The 12,180-nt window shown below is 42.6% G+C and overlaps 1 protein-coding gene across 10 annotated transcripts in view; it reads left to right on the forward strand.

Moving 5' to 3' along the window:
- The window catches only part of C1H11orf87 (chromosome 1 C11orf87 homolog), a 142,198-nt gene that overhangs the window by 86,526 nt on the left and 43,492 nt on the right, over window positions 1–12,180 (forward strand). For 6 of the 10 annotated variants that reach the window (XM_039520521.1, XM_039520523.1, XM_039520519.1 and 3 more), the window contains 2 exons: window positions 1,299–1,439; window positions 11,652–11,769. The gene's annotated coding sequence lies outside the window, so the exon portion shown is untranslated. Of the gene's footprint in view, window positions 1–1,298; window positions 1,445–8,084; window positions 8,172–9,779; window positions 9,848–11,651; window positions 11,770–12,180 lie in introns of those variants that run through there. The other 4 variants (XM_039520520.1, XM_039520525.1, XM_039520528.1 and 1 more) reach the window with 4 other exon arrangements.

Raw genomic sequence — 12,180 nt, forward strand, 5'->3', positions numbered from 1 at the left:
TGTGGCACTGACGCGTTGTAGCTTCATTTTATATCGGCTTACAGGGCGGGAGCGGGGGGGCACCACCATTTTGGGCCCCACCAAAAATTATACAAACCTGCCGCCTATGCCAATGCATGCAAGGAGAGTGAAGAAGGCGCTCCAAATATTGGTGTTAGCAGGTTCCAGACAGACGGGAGAAAGCTTAATCCATACCTTGGGGGAGGAGCGACACTTAGAAGATGAAAACCAGGATGGTTTAAATAAATTTGCTTTGCTGTAGTATTCCTGGCATATCCAATGCATCATAGTGGAGAATAAACAGCTTCAGTGGTAAGAATGGAGAATGGAATTATTACTGCTCTTACTGAAGAAATGCTTACACAAAAGAAACCATTTCTGAAAACAGTGCTCGCCACCTCCCCCCCTTCTGATGATTAATGCCTCTTTCTGCTTCTGAATCTTATCTTCTTCAGTCACCTCTCTTTTTGAGGGTAATGCATGAATCTATAAACACCTGGTAGACTACCCCTGATGCACACTGTAGGGGGCACCTCCAGGCAGTGTAAACACCTGAACAAAATCTGCTCAAAGCAACACTTTTTTCCTTTGTAAAGCTGAAATTTTTGAGAGGATTTGCCTCAGGGAAAAATATTGCTTTTTTTTTTGCAGAGAATTTCATGGCCATTTTGGAGTCAAACAGTTTTTCTTTGCGTGAAAAGGTGAAGGGTTTTTTTTTTAAATGCATGTGAGATCTGCTTTTCCTGGAAACCAAATCTCTAGTGTTTTACTGGTTTTTCACATTGTTGTCAATGGAGCCTCTTGATTTACCCCAAAGATCAATTTTATGTTGTCTTCCTTGCTATGGTGCTTGCTCGCAATGTCCAGCTGCTGTTTCCTTGGTGAGCTGCTACCAGTCTTCTAACGATGTGTTATTAATAAGATTCTGGTTACAGCTGAAGGCTCATTGTTTCATGAGTCATGTTGGGATTATGTGCTAATAATGGCTTTGCACAGGCACAGTATTCTAGCTAGACACATGCAGTGCAACCAATGTCATCAGTGATTCTTCCTGTCTCATTCATCTATTAGAATGGTTCTTGGAACACTGATGTCAATTATGTGTATTTATGAGGAGGTCATATGCCGAGCTGTAAACTGCATTGCATATTACTCAGGAATAATGATTTAATCTGGGTGCCATCATAAAGTGTTCTACAGTTTGGGTTTAGTGGGCTGACTTTGTGTCTGAGAAGTTGTATTTTCTGTACATTAGGAACAAGACATGCTCTCAGTCTAAAATAATATCTATTTTTTAGATTAAGAAAAACAGCAGCTGAACTCCTTCCCCTACCCAAGTCTTCGTGAGAGATTTGTCATCTGTGTGACAAGCTGCAATAACTCTAAGAACAAAATGGCTGCCATCTCTTCACCCGGCCTGAAATCTTAGAAATTTAACGGTGAAGTATGCAGATATTAAAAGCATAATAAAAAATACCTAGCTCTTGTATAGCACTTTTCATCTTTAGAGTTCAAAGTGTTTTAGAGAGGAGGTCAGTATTGTTATCTCCATTTTAGAGATGGGGAAACTGAGGCAACAGGAAGGAAGTGGCTTGCCCACGATCACCTAGCAGGCCAGTGATAAAGCCTGGAATTGAACCTTGAATCCTATCCAATGCTCTAGCCACTAGGCTCTGCTCTCTCATACCTACATATACCACATGAATCCTTGACACACAAGCTGATGTGGTTCTGCCAACACAGGTGGAGGAAGTCATAGTACACTTCCTTTTCTTTACGTGACCAAAACTGCTGGTTGGATGAAAAATTAAATGTTGTTGTCCATTATGCCATAAGGCAGATTTGTGGTGCAAATCTAATACAATAATCTGTCTTTTTAGGAGAAAAATTGATCCATTTTGTGTACCAGTTTTTATATTTTAAGAGAGAAAATACATGCAACTTGCAATTTGGGGGAAATTGCAACCTGTTTTATGTAGCGACTGGCTCCTTAAGAATAAAGAGGGACCCTCGTTTTAATCAGAGTAGTAAATGGGAATTTGCTTCTTGAGGTAAATGCAAGATTGTACTTGGCAAAATCTGATTCCCTCATTTAAAGAGCTTAGATTATCCATGCTTCCTGAGCTCTGCTCAGTACAGGAATGGAATTTGGGGGCAAAAGTGGCTTTTGTCTCTCCATATTCTGGGGACCTATTTGGTTCTTGGGGTAGAGTGAGAGCAGTCTCAAGGCTGCTCTAATCTATGCTTGGCTTGAGGGGCTGTTCTATCAGTCAAGAATAGCTAGAGCGCATTTTGTTCTGACCAAACTCCCTTCCCTAATTTGCCTTGCTGTAGTACTGGCTATGGCTACACTTGCACTTCAAAGCGCTTTGAAGCGCTAAGTGTAGTCAAAGCGCCAGCGCTGGGAGAGAGCTCTCCCAGCACTGTCCATACTCCACCTCCCTGTGGGGAATAACGTACAGCGCTGGGAGCCGCGCTCCCAGCACTGGGGCTTTGACCACACTGGCGCTTTGCAGCGCCGCAATTTGCAGCACTGGAGAGGGTGTGTTTTCACACCCTGCTGCAGCGCTGCAAATTTGCAAGTGTAGCCATGGCCAAGTCCCCTTTGCTGCACAGCAACACTTTAAAGCAACCTGAATGGTAAGTGGAATAGAACTCCTTTTGTCAGCTCTGCATCACCTGGGAAACCCCTGATATTGGTGGTGTTCCCCAGGATCTGGTTCTGCCTTCTCTAAAGCCCCTTCATACCACTGAAGCAAAGTAAAAAGACCAGAGTGGAACACAGAATCTGGCGTAGGGAATTTGATCTATAATGAAGTGGGAAGAGGGATTTATTCCCTTTGTTTAAATGATGCTAAATTCTGGTTTATGTAAGTTTGTACCGCTATATTTTTTAAATATTTGTAACAGAGTGTGACGGGTTGGATCACAGAAACTTCCCTGGAAGCTGCCAACTGATGTGCCAAGACTACCTCTGCTCCAGTTTTTCCTGCCAGCTCAGGACTCTAGCACCCTGTCTTACTGAGCTAGACACTCCTGTCTGCTCCAACACAGACCCAGGGTCTGAATTACTTGCCCCAAAGCTGCAGGTTTACCTGAAAGCAGCTAACAGAAGTGTTCCTGTCTTTAACACTCAGATGACCAACTCCCAGTGGGGTATAAACCCAGATAAATCTGTTTTACCCTGTATAAAGCTTATACAGGATAAACTCATAAATTGTTCGCCCTGTATAACACTGATAGCGAGATATGCACAGTTGTTTGCTCCCCCAGGTATTAATACACACTCTGAGTTAATTAATAAGTAAAAAGTGATTTTATTAAATACAAAAAGTAGGATTTAAGTGGTTCCAAGTAGTAACAGACAGAACAAAGTAAATCACCAAGCAAAATAAAATAAAACGCGCAAATCTATGTTTAACTAAACTAAATACAGATAATCTCACCCTCAGAGATGTTTTAGTAAGTTTTTTCTCAGACTGGACACCTTCCAGGCCTGGGCACAATTCTTTCCCCTGGTACAGTTCTTGTCCCAGCTTAGGTGGTAGCTAGGGGATTCTTCATGATGGCTCCTCTCCCTCTCCTTTCTTTTGTTCCACCCCTTTATATATCTTTTGCATAAGGCGGGAATCCTTTGTCCCTCTGGGTTTCCACCCGCCCCTTACTGGAAAAGCACCAGGTTAAAGATAGATTCCAGTTCAAGTGACATGATCACATGTCACTGCAAGAGTTCATTGCCTATTTGCCAGCACACAGGTATACAGGAAGACTTACAAGTAAAACACACCCATCTGCAGACAATGGTCCTGGTTAATGGGAGTCATCAAGATTCCAAATCACCATTAATGGCTCACACTTTGCATAATTACAATAGGCCCTCAGTTATATTTCATATTTTTAGTTTCAGCTACAAGACTGGTACATTTATACAAATAGGATGATCACACTCAGTAGATTATAAGCTTTGTCATAATATCTTACAAGAGTCCTTTTGCATGAAGCATATTCCAGTTACATTATATTCACTTATCATTTTTATAAAACCATATAGACTGCACAACGTCACACAGGGAATGTCAGTTCCCCTTTATCCTCAGTGTGTATCATTTTTTAAAAGCAAAATTAAGTTTTTAAAATACAAGACACAGACTTGTTTTACAGGCACTAATAATTCCACTGAACAAAGCATTAAAATTTTGTGATTTACTAGGCTATAGCTTTATAAAAACGCACAGTATGGATGAGTAGGTTGTTTTTCCTTGGCAATAAGATGATCTGATCAAGACAAATACCGCACAATGAAAATGAACATGAATTCTCTCTGCTTAGCAGTATGTGCTTTTAGCTTTTTTCCCTAGGCTGTTTTGCTAAAGCCTCTGTCCATTGTGCAAATATGATGATAAAGCTTTTGTATGATATTTTACTTGCTTCTCTTCTTTACACCTGAACTTCAATCACATTAGTTTGAGGTTGTTTGATCACATAGTCTTTTGTATCACATTTGTGAATCTACAGATGTCACCCGATAACATGGAAATAGTGGACATTTATATTTCAGGTTTAAATGAACTGTGTGAAAATCGCCACTTGAAGTTAGTGATGGTAGGACAATGTAGCATGGCATACTGGAATATAAATGTTATAATATTGGAACAGTGATAAGAATGGTGCAGTGCTCATATCTATTAATAGCTGTATCTACATACACCCCCATGTATTCTAAATATACGTGCAGTAGTTATAACTTTCTGCAAGTAAAATAAGAATCTACAGATAAGAAGAATGGAGGGAACAAGAAAATGAAAACAAAGGCAAAACTGCAATAAAATGGGGAGCAATCAGGATGAATTACTGAACAAAGGAAAAAGAGACTTATTAAAATTCATCTATGAAGGGGAAAGTGGGAAAGCACAGAAATGTTTCCAGTTACAAAATGGCTGGTGAAGGCTTGCTGGATTCACTGAAACAGATGAGAAATAAGAAATGTCTTTCTGTCTGTGCATTTATATTGTGAGGAAAAATGAGTGCTCTTTCAAAAGAATGAAAAGCATTTTAGGAACAAGACACATCTATCCTTCCAAATATACCCTTCCAGTTTTAGGTTTATCTCAGTCCCATCTTCCTGCTATTTTTTAAAAAACCTCTTCAATCTCTTATTAACCAGTTTCTCTTGGACTCCTTCAAATGCTCTGCATAAGGATTCACAGGACTTGAACCCAACACTCAGAGAGCTACCACCACCCAGTAGCAGCTATAACTTGCCTGCTCTCTGTGACTCTCCTTCTTCAGAGGTTGCACGTCATAGGAAGTTCTGCCTTAAGTGCTCTGAATGACAATTGTCTTAGTGATCCCTGATTTGCTCCTCAATTCTATATAAACCCATGGGGCTAGCAGGTGACAATGTGCATCTCTAGTTAGCTGCCATGACTATGCTCCGTCTGAACTCCCAGTATTGATCTCTGCTCTGACTTAGCTTCTGATTCCCAATTGACCACCTGAATGCCAGCACAGACCCTTATACCTGGTATGGACCTTGGCCTGATTCCTGACTTTGTCTCCAGCTTTGACCCTCAGCTTAATTTTTTACCCTGAAACTGGCTCTGCCTCCTGGCTTCAGTTCCTCGCTCTCAAGCTCCTACCACTAGTCCTGCCTACCTCTGCCCAGGATCCTGACAGTTTTCCTGGACCACCTTACCCCATGGAGAAGGCTGGCCCTGTGGACCTGGAGGCAGTGGGTCACCCCCTACGCAGCATGTCCCAAAGGGCACTAGACATGCCTGAACGGGTTGACAGCTCCCCTAGGAGGAACTTCCCATGTTTTGGACACAAGTGGTACAGCTTTTGTCTGAGAACAAGGTCTCCGAGTGCAGACCATCCAGCTACTCAATGAAAATCCTGCATTATGGGCCCAACTGCTGCAGTACACCTCCAAGAACCAGACACTGTCAGAGCAGGCTGCCCGGTTGTGGGGTGAGAAACACTGTGCTACCACCACATTGTGACTATGATTGTCTGATTAAGCTGTAGCCCGGGGCCAAGATAGCATAGATGACACCAAAAGGTATGTTAGAGCCAGATCTGTCTGCTCTGCGATCCTATCTCCAGGAGTATCTGGCCAAAGGATTTTTCCATCCCTTCACCTCCCTTGCCAAGCCCCCAGTTCTTTTCACTAAAAAGAAAGATGGGACCTTGTGATTATGTGTGGATCACCAGGCCCTCAAGCAGGCAAACATCAGAAACTGGTATCCTCTCCCACTGTTGGACAATTGTTGGACAGCCTACAGTGAGTCCAGGTATTTACTAAGCTTGATCTGTGAGGAGTCTAAAACCTGGTGTGGATCCAGGCAGTGGAAAATGGCCTTTCAAACCTGATATGGCCTCTATGAATATTTGGTGATGCCATTCAGTCTTACAAATGCCCCAGTAACATTCTAGCACTTTGTGAATGAGATATTCTGAGACATCCTAGCCCAATACATCATAGCCTTTCTCAGAGAGCCTGAGTAGCACGCTCAACATGTCTGGTCAGTCCTGGATCTGCTCCACTGACACGGCCTATACACAGTACATTTAAATTTTTTTTATTGGGCATCTATAGCATGAATCAAGGAATCATAGGAGTTAGAGATGGAGCCAAGATTTTCAAGAGTTTTGAAAGCACCAAGAGTTTTTGGTGTACAACTTGAGGGGCCTAGTTTTGAGAGGTTAGATGTTCAGCACTTTCAGAAAATCAGGCCCCTTCAAGGCATCTCAAGTTAGGCACCCAAAATGCCCAGTCAGTTTTGAAAATCTTGGCCATAGTCCGGTCCTCTGTAAAAGCAGGATCATCCACTATTGAATGTTTACAAGTGATTAGTCCAGTCTCATTTTAACTATCCCAAGAAATGGGTGTTATATCACTTTTCTTGAGAGACTATTCTACAGCCTAAAAGTCCTCATGCTTCCTGTCAGAAAGCTTTTCCTGATATTTAACCCATTTTTTCCCTTTTTCCTATTCATTCACTCCTAGCTCTACTTCCCTTTCCCCATCCTAAATAATTCTTCTCCTTGCTTGGTGCTTGGACACTGTGAATTTTTGTATCATGTTCTTCTTTAGTTCTTTTTTAGCCATGCTGTGCATATTTAACTCTTATTAAATCATTCCTTGTGCACCAAAGCCTCCAGCTGGCTGATAAGTTTTGTTGCTGTTCTCTGAAAGGCGGTGCCCGAGAATGAAAGCAATATCCCTGGTGAAGTCACACTTGAGACATGAAGAAAGGAGCAGTTATTTCCCTGCTCTGTGATACGACACCTCAATACATACAGCCACGGATTGCACTGACCTTTTCTGCTACCGTGTTGCATTACAAGCTTATGACTAATTTGGTATTCTCTATCCTCCTATTCTTGAATGTGATGAAAACAGAATGCATGTACATTGTTATGACTAAGAAAAACAGAATACAGGTGGACATCACAATTAAATGGATAAGCTATAGAGGCAGTAGAATAAATTAATGTTCTGGGATCATATATTACCAACCAAGACTGTTCCAAAGAAATTGGAAGACAACTGTGCCTCCCTTGAGAAAGTGTGGAAAAAACATGGCACCTCAGAATGTATGAAGGTATGACTGGTGAAAAGTCTAATCTTTTCCAGAGCAATTTATGGATGTGAATTGTGAGATGTTAATGCTCCTGACAAGAAGAAAACTGAAGTTTTTGAAATGTGGTGCTGGTGAAGACTCTTGTGTATCTCCTGGATGGAAAAAAGATGAATGCTTATATCAGAAATATTATTGGAGAGAAGAAGACCCTGATGTTGGAAATCAACGGATGCAAATGTATGCACTTTGGTCACACTAGGTGTTGAGATAGAAATGCCCTTGTGACGGTTATTATGGAAGAAATGGTGGTGAGTCATTAAAGTAGGGGATGACAAGTGAGGAGATAGATGGATGATCAGCAGATCATTGGAAGGTCAGCTGCTGAGTGCTCTAATTTAGCAATGCATCATGAAGACTTTTGCAAATTCTTCTATGATGTCACTGATATTCAGACATGAATAAATTAATTTGCTTACTTATCCTCCTAAGTCTCTTTCAGCATTACTGCTTTCCAGGTTCCTCCCTCTCATGGATTCTGACTTTTGGATTAATTTACCCTGACATTCTAGTTTGCACTTTTCCAAGGTGATTCTTATTTTATTTTTGACCCAAGTTTCTAATTTCTCTAGGTCCCGTTGTCCTATTTTCTGTCCTCACAGCTGTTCTCATCTCCTTCCCATTTAGTATCATCTGTGAATTTAATTAACATGCTGTTTACTCCCCTTTGTAGTTTATTAAGAAAGATATTAAATAAGATGAGACCTAACACTGCTCTGCCCTTAAATTGATACTTTGAATCTTGTAATTATCATTGGTTTTTGGTCCATGAGCCCAGATTTCAATCGACATGAGTGTTTGTACCGAAGATGATTTGAATTAATTTTAAGAATGCTTTTGTGTGATACAATAAAACTGACTGTTCTCTCACATACTTCAGTATTATATCAGTGTAACTCCATTTGCTTGGAGTAAGTGGAGAATCAGATCCATTATAAGTTAAGAAATATCTTATTAAAACCCAAATATATTCCATCTACTCCTTCCATTCATCCATTAATTTGTAATTGTATTTTAAAAAAGCAATCAGGTTAGTCAGGCCAGATCTATTCTTCACAAAATCGTGTGACTTATTGCTCATGGTTCCATTATTCTCTAGAAATGTAGTGAATTTTTCCCCTCAAGATTTTTTGCATTGTTTTATCAGGGATAGAGGTTAAATTTAAAAAAAATTGTAATTAGCACGATCACTCTTTTTTCCTTTTATGAAAGCTGGTACAGTACCACATTTGCTTTTCTCTAATCTTCCGCTACCTTTCCAGTTGTACAGGACATTTCAGTAATAAGAATAATTAATAAGAATAATAAATTACTAATAATTATTACAGAAGTTCCCAAAGATCCTCATCAGGATCTGGGGCCCCACTAGTACGTTAATTTGTTTATTTCCTTAAAGTCTTTAGATGCAGTTTGTCCAGACTAGTTGATTTATATATGGACAGTGGCCAACGTTCCCCAAATACTGCATTATTAGAGGGTGAAATTCTGGTTCCACTGACGTCAGTGGGAGTTTTGCCATTGATTTCAAGTGGGTCAGGATTTCATTTGCAGTGTTTATCAGGCATCCCTGAGGACTTAAATGACCAAGTTGCCATCATTGCTCCACGGTCAGAAGATGCCCATGCAGTGTGCAAGAATTCAGTGCTGATAGCCTCTGAGATGGTGACTGAGCTGAAAGGTTGCTAAATACTTTGTCTTATTGCTATCAGCCATGCGATCGATGCAACTCTGATTTTCAGTATTCTAACTAGTATTCAGTAATACAATTGTCCAGTGACAAACGTGTGAGCTATTTTTTTTAACCGGAAGATCCTACCCCCATTTATTTAAAAAATAATCCAAGCCTGTGCAGAGTAGGATAGTGAAGGTGCTTGGGATGCATCCTTGGCTCCTTGGGCTAGTCTGAACTAGTGTCTGCTTGCAATGCATGTTTTGTTTCCCACACAGGAGATAAAATACAATTAAAAGGCCACACACTTCCCATAGTAGCCTGTAACAAAGTTGGGACTCACCACCACAGCGCCTCCTGCTGGTGACTCCGGGAATTAGCTCAGTCTAGTGGAGCACCCTCTCTCGGTGGTGTCCCGTCCGTCGTCTCGCCCTCGGTTGGCGTGTCTGAACCTGCATTGCTCCCCACTCGGCGGTGTCCTCTTCAAGCCACTGCCCTCCGGCAGTGCCCCTTAGTCGATCCTCACCCTTTTCAGGTGTGTGTGTGTGTCAATCAGCTTCCTCTCTACACCCTGGCCAATGTGGGCGACTGCACCCCCAGAGTCACACCCCTCTTGGCAGGGGGTTGGTGTAGCCCCAGACAGCCACTCCGTTGGCTGGGTATAAGGCAAGGGGGGGACCCAGGCCTGCCCACTACTCTAGGTCTCAACCCAGGGACCCTCTAGTGGCAGCCATCCTGCCCTCCTTCTCTCCCTCCGTCTGTCCACGTCTCTGGGCCGCTTCCCCTTCGGCCCCTCGCACTGGCTAGGCCCTACCCCTCAGGGCCTGCAGCCTGGCAGACACCAGACTGGAGTTTCCTTCTGCTCCCCTGGGCCTGCCCAGCACTGCGCTGTCTCTGGTGCTAGTCTCCCAGCTCTGGAGACAAACCTTCCCCTCTCAAAGACCTGGGACAGACTGACTCTCATCTCCCTGAGCAGCCTTTTTATAGGGCTGAGCCTGGCCCTGATTGGCTACCAATAAGTCCTTCTCCTATTGGCTGTCTGTCTGTGCAGGCACACTGTCCTGCTGCTGCCTAAATTCTCAGGGAGTGGGCAGCTGCCCCACTACATAGCCCAAGAGGAATAGGAAGAGGCTCAATGAGTTAATCTAGGTCCCCCACCACACTTACATGCTCAATTCTGTGATGAGTAAGGCTGTGATTCTGTCACGGAGGTTGCGGAATGCAGCAGCAGTCTCGGTGGCAGCCCCGAGGAACATCTGAGCAGTGGTCCCCAGGATATCGGAGCAGGGGTGGCTGGGGGCAGTCTTAGCTTTAGTGATGAGGTGCCCAAATCCCAGTTTGAGGTACATAGATACACATCTGAGCACCCAAAAGCAAAAAAGCAGATCGTACGGAGGCACCCAAGTTTAAAACTAGATCTATACGACTTTCAGTGCTGTCTGGGGACCTGATTCACCATTGTCCTGCCCCTTGTGTAGCTATGTACACCAGTGCAGAGTGGGGAGTGGCATAAAATACCACTGTTCTGATTTGATAGCATTTTACACTTACTTTGCATGGGGGCAAATGCTTGTACATGGTGCAAGGCAATGGAGGGGTAGGCGGTAGGTTTGTATCTGCATATCGTATCAGTTAATAGATCATTACCTTAATAGACTGTTCTGAGATTTTAAATTAAAATGCAAATGTGGTAGAGTTCCTCATATAACTAGCAAACTCAATAAGATGAGGGCAAGCCACAGGTGTCCTCCAGCACCACAGAAGCTAATCACCCAAGCCATGGGGCTGGGGAAAGAGCTACTGTTCTTATGACATTTTTAAAGATCTTTTCCAATAGCCTGTGTAATGAGATCTACAATGATTATCACCATAGTACCTCTCTCCATTTATCTGTGACAAAAGAGAGACTTGAACCAAAATCTCTGATCTTTCCTTTCTCTGAGTCAGGTATCATTAGCATGTTAACATCCCAGACAGGGGAAAAATTGTAAATGAAAACAGGCGGCTTCTACAAAAATAGGGCTTGCTGTTAACCCTTAAGCAGGGTATTACAACAGGGAACTAAGGATTTACCCATAAACCCCCACACTACAGATTCATCCCCTTCCCATATCTATTATCAGGTAGTGATTAATACCGAAGAGGCAGGTATAAAGTACAACAGAACAAGGTTTATTAACAAGGACCCCACAAAACAGTAAACATATAACAAAGCAAAACCACTCGGTTGTTAAGTCTAATCTGGCCTGAAGCCAGGGACCCCCAAATAACACAGGACAGGTAGGTGCAAGGAATCATGGAAACTAATACATCACCACCATATCTGATGATCTTGACAGAATGAGGACCACACCCAAGGACAGGAGCAGAACTGGATCATAGGAACACTCGAACTCAGGAACCCTCAGGAATGATGCAGGAACCAGGAACCATAACACTAAGGATCAGGAACCAAAGGTAAGCAGGTCTTCTGTCTTCTAGTCTTGACACGAGGTCTCAGCTAGGACTGTAGGCACTGGGATGGACAGCAACCAGTTTCTCTGTGACAAGTCTTTATATAGACTACACCCTGATCATATGTTCTTCCCCACTCTTTTTGGTTACTGGGCGGATTTGCCAGCAGTATCCAAGCAGATCAAAATTACTTAACCCTGTAGTTTCCCACCTTGGACCGAAAAGGGCACCAACTGGCAAACAAGAAGGGGGTAACAGCATGGAGGCCAAACAACAGCTTTGTCAAAACAAAATGGCAAAATTGAAAATTGGCTTTACACTGCTTCTGTTGAAATCAGTGGCAATCCTAGTGGGAGCAGAATCTAGCCCGTGCTATGACCAAACCTCATTCAATATAGTGGTAATCCAAACCCA

The sequence above is a fragment of the Mauremys reevesii genome, linkage group 1 (assembly GCF_016161935.1).
Source record: "Mauremys reevesii isolate NIE-2019 linkage group 1, ASM1616193v1, whole genome shotgun sequence".
Lineage (NCBI taxonomy): Eukaryota > Metazoa > Chordata > Testudines > Geoemydidae > Mauremys > Mauremys reevesii.